Below are 12,535 nucleotides of genomic sequence, written 5' to 3'. Positions count from 1 at the left end.
GGATTGAACAAATTATAGTTTATTTAAATTCTTTGGGTAACGTATACAAAAAATGAATGTTCTTAATAATAATTGCGACTTTCGCACTTGATAGCTTTTCTGCGTCTTTTACCGCGTTCAACTCTTTCTGACTGACTAAACGACAGTGTTGTGTATCATTGTTTTTTGGATTAGTGTTTGGCAAAATGGTATTTTCTTATGTGTGGCCCTTTCTATAAGTCCTAATACGTCCCAATCCCATATTCGGCCATCCTGATTTTTCATTCGACCCCGAATGACCTCCATTTCTTCATATACTCTGCCGACGTTGTTGTTTGCTTTGGTCCTTCGTGATTTCCCTCTTTTATGACTTCATATCGACCGTGATTTAGTTTTTTTGCATTTTTATATGGGAAAATAAGGGCCAAAAAAATTTGGCCCAAGCTTCATGCTTGGCGTGGCCGTCAGCCAATCGGGTACAACAGGGGGAGAAACGCATGAGCTCATGTGCCGTAACTGTGTACACCGATGGTAGTGCGACTATACTCTCCACGTGAGGGCGGCTGGTAACAGGTCCCGGTTAGGTCATGTCTCTGCCGAGGATGCTGGCTAATTGTAGTCGGGCGGGGAGAAGAAAACTCCCTTCCTCAAATCACCCCAATCCAAGGTGGAACAGCATATGCCGAGGGATGCATGTCCGGGGGATGCACGGACGTTAATATGCGGACTCTGGGGGACCGGCCGACCCCTCAGTTTTAGCCAGGCTTATCATGACAAGCGGGCTATGTCATGATGGACGAACCCCTTCCCGCCTACTCGTGGGTCCAAAAATGAACAATAACACTATAACAAAAAAAACAAACAGTGGAGAACGGAACTCCCTAAGAAAGTCCGGAAATGGGATCTCGGATTCGTCAATCTCCAAGGCAGATAGAGGCCAAAGAGATGCTGGGATGGCGAAGCTCCCCACTGAGGGACAACATCCGGAGGCGAGCGGCGCCGGTGTAGGGGGAGATGCCAAGGCACCGACCCCCAAAACGGGGCCCACTATGGGACCACAGAACGGTGTGGGGGGTAAGATCCCTGAATCGAGCTCCTTTCGCACCGGCGGCAACCCTAAGGAAGGCCCCGGTCCGACGACTGCTGGCCCCCTGCAGCGGAAGGGCTCCTATAAAGATAGGAGGAGAGCGGCCTTCATCCTAATGAGGGCAGACCCATCGGCGGAGTCCAATCCCGATCAGGCTGAAATTATAAAGTGGGCGAGGGAAATCCTGCCTGACTTTCAGCCAGCAAGAGCGGGAGCCAGATTGGACCCAAAAAAGCCGACAGGAGTAGGCGACTCTGCCAAGGAGAGTGCACAGAGTGCGAAAAGGCAGAGGTCGACCGACGGTGGAGCGCCCCTAGCTAAGAAGAAGAAGGTGCAGACACAGAGTAGCAGATCCTTCGCCGAAGTTACCAAGGGCAGGACCATCATTGGGGTCATTGACAATGGCTCCAAAGATGGCCTGATCCCCAAGGAGCTTTGGCGTAAGGTAGTGAATGAGCTGCATGGGCGCTTCATGGAGGAGATGCTCAAGAGCGGAGGACCCCCACCGGACTGCGAAGATGCAGGGTGGTACCAGGGTAGCATCAAGGTGATAGCGTGCCAAGATGCGAGGTCTGTAAGCCTCTACAAGCGAATGATAGCGTCGCTTGGGGAGGTCTACCCAGGAGCCAGATTGGAGGCGGTGGACTGGGACAAGATCCCCAGCAAACCGAGGGCCCGCGTATGGCTGACAGAGAAGCCGGCGGACCCTGACACCATTCTGGCCATGCTTAAAATCTGCAATCCCACACTCCCTACGGCGGACTGGAGGGTCGCCAAGGTGGAGGAAGCAGTGGGACTGAGAAGGCAGGTTGTCCTCACTCTTAATGAGGAGACTGCGAAGATCCTGGAGGGTGCCGGTAGCCGTATCAAATACGGGTTCGAGCACGTTGCGGTGAGGATCTACAAGTCGGATGCGAAGAGTAAACCTGGAGGCATCTACTTGGAGATGGACGCACAGGAGCTAAAAGTTTTCTTAGCTCGCCGTCTTTCTTTCTCATTGTTAATCCTGTCAGTATTTGAAATGGGCTGAATCTTGTAGTTCGAGGTGGCGAGTTATTTATTATTTTCTGAACTCTATCTACATGGCGATACCAATTCCCTGGACTGTCTTGACACAACTTGCTTAGCATTGGTATAACGATTCGCTCTACTTGACCGTTTCCTCTGGGCATCCCTGTGGTTATGTGAAGCAATTGAATGCCTTCGCGGCTACAGTACTCCTGAAACGTTCCTGATGTAAACGCTGTACCTCTGTTTGTAACAATTCTACGAGGATTACTAAAAATTGCTGCCTGTTTCTCAAGTTTGTTTACTTCTTCGTCTGTTCAAATCGACTTCGTCGGGTAAAGCCAAGTAAATTTAGAAAATCCGTCCACTATTGCTAGTATATGATTGTATTTTTTCTTCGTGTCCGTTAATGGTCCAACATGATCAATGTGATATGTTCCGAGAGGTTCTTGGATACTCTAGGATAGTAAACCTTCTTTTTCCCTCTTGTTGAGTCAACTATTAGGCATTCTACGCAACCTTTAACAATTCTTTCGGCATTTTCTGTATCTCTGGTATGAAGTAAAACCTTTCTAGCATGTCTCCCGTTTTTTTATATCCGAAATGTTCATCTTTATGTGCCATAATGATTATTTCGTCCTGCATTGAATCGGGTACCACTAACAATTCCTTCACTGTATCCTTGTATAGTATGTCATTATTAAGGAAATAGTTTTTACTGCCTTGATCCACTTGTCATTATCCTGTGCTTCAATTATTCTAGATTTTGTTGAACCTTTAATTAAAAAGCACGAAAGGCGGCTGTGAGCATCAACATGTCGCATTTTAGTACCAGCTCTCAGTTCTACGGTAAACCTAAATTCTTGTAAGGCCATAATCCACCTTTCAATCCTGGGTGGTATTTTCTCTTTTTTTACTGTCATCGAAAAAGCACTGCAATCTGTCACTACTTTGAACTTTTTATCTAGCAAGTATACCCTCCATTTCCTAAGAGCATTCACTACGGCTAAAACTTCTAACTCGTTTGCACTATATTTCTCTGCGCAAGCATTCGTTTTGCGACTCATATACTCTGGGTGGAACTGCTGATCTTCTGAGTCGTTTTGCATCAACGCGGCGCCGAAACCATATTTGCTTGCGTCTGGATGACCTTCAGTATCTGCTGACGGATCGAAGAATTTCAGCACGGGTGCTGAGATTAAAAGATTTTTTAGCAAACTAAAAGCTAATAATCCTTGGTCATTCAGCTCAATTCCTTCTCTAGGTTTGTCGCTTTTCTTCCTTAGCAAGTCTGTCTGTGGCTGTGACTCAGTGGCTTGGCTGCCAATGAGTAATCATTGATAAAGCGTCGCAGGTATGAAGTCAGTCCTAAATACCTCTTTAAAGATTGGCTATTTTTTGGGGCTGGAAAATTAACAACTGCTTTTATTTTTTCGTCCGTCGGCGCTATTGTACCGTTTTCTATCTTATATCCCAGGAAGGTCAAACTACTTTGTAGAATCTGTGCCTTTTCCCATTTTATTCGTAGTCCTGCCATTGATGCAACTTCTAAAACCTTATCTAGTGCCTCAACGCCTGCAGCTTCAGTCTTCGTAGGAACAATGATGTCGTCCATGTAGACCACTATTGTTTTAGCTTAGCTCCCTTAGCACAGCAGATATATAGCGACAAAAAACTGGTGGCGAGTTGAATATACAAAACGGTACAAAGGTAAATTCGTATTGTCCATTGTGCGTCACGAATGCTGTGAATTTCCTAGAGTCAGCCTCTACTGGAAAGTGAAAGAATCCGTTCATCATGTCGAAAGTTGTAAATACTTTTGAACTCTGCAGTCTTTCGAGAACGTCGTCTATCAATGCCATCGGAAAATTATCTTTCTTGATCTTCTGATTAAGCTTACGGTAGTCACAGCAAAGTCTTTTCGAACCGTCCTTTTTTGAAACAAGCACCACTGGCGATGCGTACTCAGAGTAACTTGGCACAATAATTCCTTCCTCCAGCCATTTTTGTATTTGAGCCTCAATCACGCATCTGTTCTCATACGAAGTGCGTCGTGGGCGTTGGCAAACCGGAATGTCGTCTTCTAGAATAATTTTCATACTAACGGGAGATTCGATTGATTTACAGGGCTTTCACATCGTTCTTCAGATGCGATAGTTTGACTTCATCTACTACTGTCTCCTTTTCAATAATTTCCGTTGCACACAACCCTTCATTTTCCTTCTCTTTAAATTCTACGCCGTTTGAACTAAACATCAGATCCACTGTTTCTAAGACGTCATTTCCCACGATTGCTGGATAATCAAAATCATTGTGCTTTACAATGTGACAATGTGAAAAGTTACAGAAAAGCAAATTCCATCTGCCTCTAAATTGGTTTCGAAAGATCCTATCGTCCGTAACTCGCCCTTACCGATACCCTTGAGATATCTCACTTCTCTCTTTAAGCTTAAACCGTCGAGAGTTTTAAAAATGTCTTCTCTTATTAAGCATAAATCACATCCCGAGTCAATCATGGCCATAAATACTACTCCTGCCGCTGTTACTTTCTTGTAGGTTAATCCTTCTGATCTTCTAACCTTTAGCATATTAGCCGGTTCATTCTTAATGGAAATCTTTGGCATTTTCTGTTCACAGTTTTTCGATATGTTACCCCTTCTATTGCAGTTATAGCACACTACTTCCCCCTTGCAGTCCTTGGCAATATGGCCTTCTTTGTTGCACTTAAAGCACTTTTTCTGAGAATGTGAGTCTTTTCCTTGAGTCTGTTTACTTTCTTTATAATTAGTCATCTTATTTCTTATCTTCTCCTATACTGTGATCTCATATTTAAGCTCCTTAATCGTTTTTGCCCGATATTATCCTGCCTTGTTCATTCTCCCATCGGGTTCCATCTACAAAATAGGATATTAAACTCTCCTCATCGAGTTTAATCAGCTTGCCTATCTCCATTAAGCTGTAAAGGTATTCGATACATGTTTCTCTTGCCTGCTTCTGTCTTTGCATTAGAATCTTATGAATTTCGGCAGCGCACAACCTTTAGCCGAACTCATATTGTAGCAACTCTTTAAGTTTAATCCAGCCTCTAACACCCGTCTGACTCTTAATGTAAAGCTTAGCAGCCCCAGCTAAAAGCTGTTTCGCGTATATCAATTTTTGTAGCTCATCCCAGCCAACATTAAATGCAACGTTTTCAAACTCAGAAACCCAATGATTGACGTCTTCTTGTTCCGACCCTGAAAACGAAGAAACACTGTCCTGCACATCTCTTAAAGTAAACCTTGAACTAAACATCTGCGGTGCTTCTTGGTATTTCTCTCTGCATCTTCGTTACTTCGTTCTTCTACGTTATTCATTGCTTTAAGTCCAAAATGCTTAAACAACCGATCTTGCAATGCTCTCTTTATCCCTGTCGTTCGCAAGTTCAGTTCAAACAGTTTTGCTCTAAAATTTGGCACAGTCATACTTAAAATTTCCTCAGCATCCATCGTAATGCGTTTAAGTCGTTCACAAAATTCTTATGATTACAAATTTTACAGAAGTACAATGTATTTACAAAATTTCTTTTCTTAAAATTAGCGTTTAATACAAAAAAAAAACAAGAAAGGAAAGCTAACTTCGGGCGGAGCCGAAGTTGATATACCCTTGCAGTTCAGTCGCAGTCCGCTAGGTGGCGCCACGCATCTTATTTTATTAGATATATAGCGGATCGCATATAGTCGGCCGATCCTCATGAAATTTGGCAAATCAGATTATTTTGTCCAAAATAGAATCTGTACCCAGTCCCATCTTTCTAACTTAAAAAACACCAAAGTTATGCCAATTCCGATCGTTGTATGACAGCTATAGGATATAGTTGGCCGATCCTTATGAAATTTTGTACATAAGATATGTTGGTCAAATATAACATGCGTGGAAAGTCCCAACCCTCTAAAAACAACGAAGTTATGGTATTTCCGATCAATCAGTTATATGGCAGCTATAGGATATAGTCGACCGATCCCGGCCGTTCCGACTTATGTACTACCTGCAAGAAAAAGAAGGATGTGTGCAAAGTTTCAACTCGATAGCTCTAAAACTGAGAGACTAGTTTGCGTAGAAACCGACAGACAGACGGACCGACGGACAGACGGACATGCTTATATCGACTCAGGAGGTGATCCTGATCATGAATATATATACTTTATAGGGTCGGAGATGTCTCCTTCACTGAGTTGCACACTTTTGACCAAAATTATAATACCCTCTGCAAGGGTATAATGAATGTATTGATTGAGTTTCTGGATTTTCTATCGCTCACCCAAGCCGATTGGATTTCGCTGACTTCGTCGATGTCTGTCGTTTCTTTGGAATAAGTGTGGTAACCGAGCTCTTTGTTGCACGCCGTTGGATTGATTCTCGGAGTTCCTTTCCCGTGTGTGTACCCCGCGTTGCACTCGTTGATGGTTCTGCTTTTCTTCTCGTCGTCCAATTCGTTTTCAGCTTCTTCTTTCTTCTCGGAACCGAACTTCGTTTCTGCTTTCTCGTCGTATTTTGTAGTTTTGTGGTTTCTTACTAAATTTTATCCGTTCCTCGTGTGGATAAAACTTAGCCGTCGTAGTTTTCGATACCGAGGGCCATCAATTGCCCAGATCTATGTATTCTTCCTCGCTTCACCATTACTCTGCCATCAAATTCCTTTTTGTGCATTCTCGTCTCTACAGATCCCTGACTCCTTGATCTCTGCCTGATCGTGCTCCTGCGTGATCGTCCTTTTCTTGTCCTTCTCCGTTAGCTGTTGTGTAACTCCTTCGGTTACACAGCCTTTCGTCGAATTTTCGTTGTGGAATATGCGCCTTTCCTCGTCGTCGTCGTCGGCGGCCACTTTCGTTTTTCCTCGTATGTGCCGCTTCCACGCTGCGCAATTTCCAAGATGCCGGTTCACTAGCTCACACACACATAAATTGATGTTCGTGTATGTGTAGTTTCCATGCACCGGTCATCACCTTCTTTGCACTTTATAAAAATGATGCGTCGATGACCAGATCTCTTGTTTATTGAGATAAAAATCTTTTTCACTTTCACGATTTTCTTCTGCTTTTGATTGTCATTTCGTTGCATCGTCTACTTTCCGCGATTATTATTCTGTGTTAGTGCACTGATCTTTTTTGTAACGAAATCCCGGACGAGCCCCCAAATAATTTGTAGGGTTGTACAAATTATAGTTTATTTAAATTCTTTGGGTAAAGTATACAAAAATGAATGTTTTTAATAATAATTGCGACTTTCGCACTTGATGGGCTTCGGTAGCTTTTCTGCGTCTTTTACCGTTCAACTCTTTCTGACTGACTAAACGACAATGTTGTGTATCATTGTCTTTTGGATTGGTGTTTGGCAAAATGGTAATTTCTTAAGTGTGGCCCTTTCTATAAGTTCTAATCCAATCCCACATACATACAATTAAAAAATTATATTTACTAGAAACAATAATGGTCAATGTGATTACACGGCCTACATAATTCAATATATGGTAAAATTTTATAAATTTCTTCTCTTAGGTGTGCCGCGGAAACTGTAGGTCATGGAACCTATGTTTGTTCTGGACTTTGGTTCAGGGGAGCCTAAAGGTTATGAAGCAGTTAAAATTTTTCATGGAGGAAAACAAATTTGAAACTGCTGGCCTATGTAACCTTAATTCTACACTAAAACCTCATATAGTTCGTTTCTTCCGTAAGGCTGACTTTAAGAAATTAAATTAGTTAATTTTGAAATTTGATTGGTCCGATCTACTGGCATGCGAGGATATAAACATTGCCTTACAAAAATTTTATTACACCTTGAATATATTTTTCGACTCTTGCTTGCTGTGAAAATATCCGTCTGTTTCAACTAATCCGCCTTGGTATACAAGGTACCTATTAAAGCACGTCATGAGTAGACTTTAAAATAAACAAAAATTATCTGGCTGTACAGTTACTTATAGCTACGTGCTAACAACACCCTCACACACACAAAGTATTACTTCGCGTGGAAGAGTTGTCTCATCTAGGCAGTCTCCCTTAAGTGACATTCAGGAGCCTAAAAAAACTAAATAAGTTGGTAACTTACCTGGTCATTATCCCTTTCGATCCACTCCTGGATGTTGAGGTCTTTGGTCGTTTAATGCCATCTATCCTGCCATATGGATAGTGCCATGCGGACTTCTTTGCCTCCCGAGATGCGTTCCCCCATGGCTGATGAGTGGATTCGTAACTCTCCTCGCCTATTGCGAACAGAATATCGATGGGGATTGTTTCTGCCAGAACGAGAGCAGTGTCCTTTGAGATCGTTCAGTAGCCCGAGTTGGTAGCTCCTGAACCCCAGTCCATATCGGCGCTGCGTACAGCAAGACCGACGTGACAACAATGGCCAGTGTCCTATTGTCCAACATTACTCCTAGGTATTAAATTGTCTTCTTAGACTTAATCGAACAGTTGCCCACTTGGATGGTATTATTATTTACTTCCTGCTCGTGAAACCCGCCTTCGTTTTTTGCACCGACAGGTGAAGTGTCTTACTGAAGAAACTTGTTGAAGGTCTCTGCAAAGACATCCAGTTTTTCCCCCATTATCTACTTTAGTAAGACGTTTCGAACTCCGTGGGGTCCGGAAGCGCTAATATTTTTTGCGTCATTCTTAACTTTGTCCTCAAACTGGCATGAAAGGCTAATTTTTTTCATGACCCCGTCGCTGATCTTCTTGAAGCACTCGCGTTAGCTGGATTTCATGCCTTAAGGCTGCCCCCCTAGTTTTTCAGTTGTAAAAAAAAAAGTTTTGCATAAAAAAATCAATCTTTCGATTAAGTACTAGATTATTATGTATTAAGGGGGCAGGATGGTTTGAGACTTCAAAAAAAAATTTTTTCTGAAATTTTTTATATAATAGAACATTATCTCAGGAATATCCTGTGCAAATTTCATGTCTATCGGACTAAAGCTCGCAGAGATACCGATTTTCTAGTTACTTTCTTTTCATATACTTTCAATTGCTTTTAAAGCTTTAGACGCGTTTTTCTCAATACAACTTTTTCAAGTCGCACCGACCGCATCGTAACTTAAAAAGTAATGCTCGAATATAAATAAAATTTTTCATATGTACATCTTTAATACAATAAATACTTGCGGATGAACTAACGCTTTTTTTTTTTTTTTAATTTTTGTTGTACCATTTTTACAGGCAATAATGGGCTAATTTTTATGTAAAAATGGTACCTCCCACTTTACAACCGCGCCAAAAATTCAAAATTGCATATTTTTCAAAATGGTTTCGTTCATCCGCACAAGAATCTAATATTTTAAGTAAATCAATTAAATTTTTTTTATTTCCGATAACACTGTAAGGCCAGACTTTACGCACCGCAGGATAATAATTTTATGAAGCGACTCCGGCCGACTGCCCGTCACGGGATAAATAATAATTATTTCTTAACAAAAAAATTTTTATATACTCTCCAAATATAGCCATATGGGTAATTCTCCCGAAAGGTCAACCGAGACAAAAAAATTCAAAGTCAATAAAAGAATGTTTTTTTCACACATTTTTATAGGGAACATATTAAATTTAACTAATTTAATAATATTTAACATTTACTTATAACACATTTCGAAATATTTTAATCCAAAGTCTCAAATGTGCGAAAGTTTAGTTTTTAGCATTTCAGCGGCACAATTTGTTTTACATAATTTTCGTAAAGAGAGTTAAACTGCATTGATATTCACTATTTGTAATATCGGCTAATAACCAAAGATTACAACAATAATGTAAAAGAAACGATGCGATTGCTAATTACTAAGAATTTCTTATCAGATTATCAGTTTATTTCATTGTCGCGTGCGACATTGAAAAAGAACATTTGTTATCAGTGCGACGAAGAAATTTGTCGAATGACCATCCAAACTTGGGTCCAAACATAAAATTGGATATTTAAGTATTAAAAAAAAAATTTTGTGAAATATAAGTAGTGCATTCGGTTATAAACGTTTTTTAAGTTTGTCGCGTGCGACATGGTAAAAAATTTGTTTATTTAAACATTTTTTTTTTTATTTTTTGTTTGCTTTTTATTAATGCAGATGAATGAAAAAAATAATAATAAAGTCAGCTGCAAGCGTTGGAGACAAAATTTAAAAAATAATGACACCAATTAAAAAAAATTATATTATAATATTACATATAATTATATTACTTTCCTCCTTGTTTGTTAAGTTTGAAGCCTAAATTAATTTTTTTTAGCTCTAAATTAATTCTTATTAAACTTAGAATCTCCAAATTCACGTTTTATTATTTTAAAAGTACAAAAACAACAAAAAAAATATGAGGGAAGATATTGTCGCGTGCGACAGTGAATAAAATTGAATTTTAAAAAAAAACTTCCAAATAATTTTAAGTGAAACAAAAAGAATTACTAAGATCAAATAATAAATCACGTTTTGAAATTAATTGCAGACAAATTTTCCATCAGGTTTCGCTAAAATCAGCGTTTGAAATGGTTTTTGAAAAAGTAACTTCTGTTTTTTGTCGCGTGCGACAGCCCTAGTTTTTTTTGAATATTCTAAAAACAAAAAGTCTTCCAAAATTAATATTTGCACCAATTATATAACTGATCAAGACCTATTAGATTCACTTTTGTCAAAATAAAAAACAAGCTTAGCACATTGTTTTTTTCCAGTTGGAATGCGTACGAATGTCGCGTTCGACATTAGAGAATTACCCATATATCGTGCAAAAAAATTGAATAATTCTATTCACTCAGACATGAAAAAAAATCGCAAAAATCTGTTTTTTTTCAGCCTCTGAAACCATCCTGCCCCCTTAAATGTACGGGGTATAAAAAAAAGAAAGTGTGGTGGGTCGAAAACAACAAAAACTTTAAACACGTTTTTATACAAAAAAAAATTGTTAATTTACTTCATTTTATAATGTAATGTATTTTATAATGCATTTTGTAATGTATAATGTAGCATCTACCAAACAAAAATATCAGCGTTCCTTCTTTTTATCCTTAAAAAATACAATAGATATAGATAAACATATAGATAAACATATATACATATAGATATATATGTATATCTATTGTTTTTTTTAAGGACAAAAAGAAAGAACGCTGATATTTTTGTTTGGTAGATGCTAGGATTTGAACAATCGCATCCAAGTTGAGCCAAGCGTTACGAGACGCAATTAACTCTCGGCCGCAGCCGAAGTGGATTGAATGTCAAATTGAGTAATACATTTTTTTTAAGCTTAGTATTCAGATCGAAAAACATATTTTATGAGAAAACAGTTTATTATTTCCAGTGTCGACGAATTTTTTCAAGTTAACGTACTACGGTCCTACTTTCAATCCGCTGTGCTTGTGATAAATTCATTTCAGTTTATGCAATTCACAAACTTGCCTTTTACCTAGCTTTTACAAAACATGAAAAATTTTTTGCAATTCTTTCACTGACTCTTTCAAACGGAATGAAAGATTAAAATTTTAAATCTTTTCGCTGGGAACCTGTAAAACGTTCATAGGTGAGGAATGGCATCCCCGGTACTTTTTTGTCATACTGTTTGTCAGACCGTTTCAAAAACTGTTTTTAACCTCGCCTTTCACTCCCTTTTATAGCTGAAAAACAGTTTATGTTGATCTGAGTACTAAACTAAGCTAAATAAAATTGAAAAAGCTTGTCGAAGTCAAATTGGTGAGCTCGATATGCTGGTAATCACCGATCTAATTAAATTAGTACAAATTCGTCCAGGATTTGGGATTTGTTGAATGGAAAAAATTCGTTAGCACTGCAAAGAATAAACTCTTTTGCTCGTCAAACATGTTTTTTGATTAAAGTACTAGGCTTACAAGCCATGTGAGCCTTCATAAAATTTTCAAACTTTAAAACAGATCTGGCCATATATAGCCCCGGATTACAATAGCTATGATTTATGCTGATTCATGATATATATAACCTACATTCTAATAGGAAAAACACGCCAGATCATCGCACGGTATCCTCAATGCTTAATGGGGTTGCCACAAACCCCACGGTTTAAAAAAAATTAATTTTTTTTTTGTCTTATTGAATTTCAGAACATCTGTAGAATGTTGTCCTAAATTTTCAAGTTGATCCGACTAATAGTTTCGAACTAAAAGATACAGCATTGCGGCAGAGTGCAAACGTTTAAACGCGTTTTTCTCAAAACTTTGTTTTCAAAGTCGGTTGAAAAGATTTCTCGCAAACTACTCAACCGATCTTAATGAAATTTTACCCAGGTCGTAGAGATATCATTCATTTGAGGGATTCATTTTTATTTACAACTTTTTAAATTTCGTCGAAATTTTTATCGAAATTTCAATTTATTTATAAAAATATTTTTTTTTTTTTTTATTAAACTTTGCTTTTATTTATTGGATCTTCTCTTAATTTTGAGACTAACAATAAGTTTTCAAATCTTAACATTAACATTTAAC

Source organism: Drosophila ananassae, chromosome XL (assembly GCF_017639315.1).
Source record: "Drosophila ananassae strain 14024-0371.13 chromosome XL, ASM1763931v2, whole genome shotgun sequence".
NCBI lineage: Eukaryota > Metazoa > Arthropoda > Insecta > Diptera > Drosophilidae > Drosophila > Drosophila ananassae.
The sequence above is the reverse complement of the archived record's forward strand: the minus strand, read 5'-3'. Positions refer to the sequence as shown.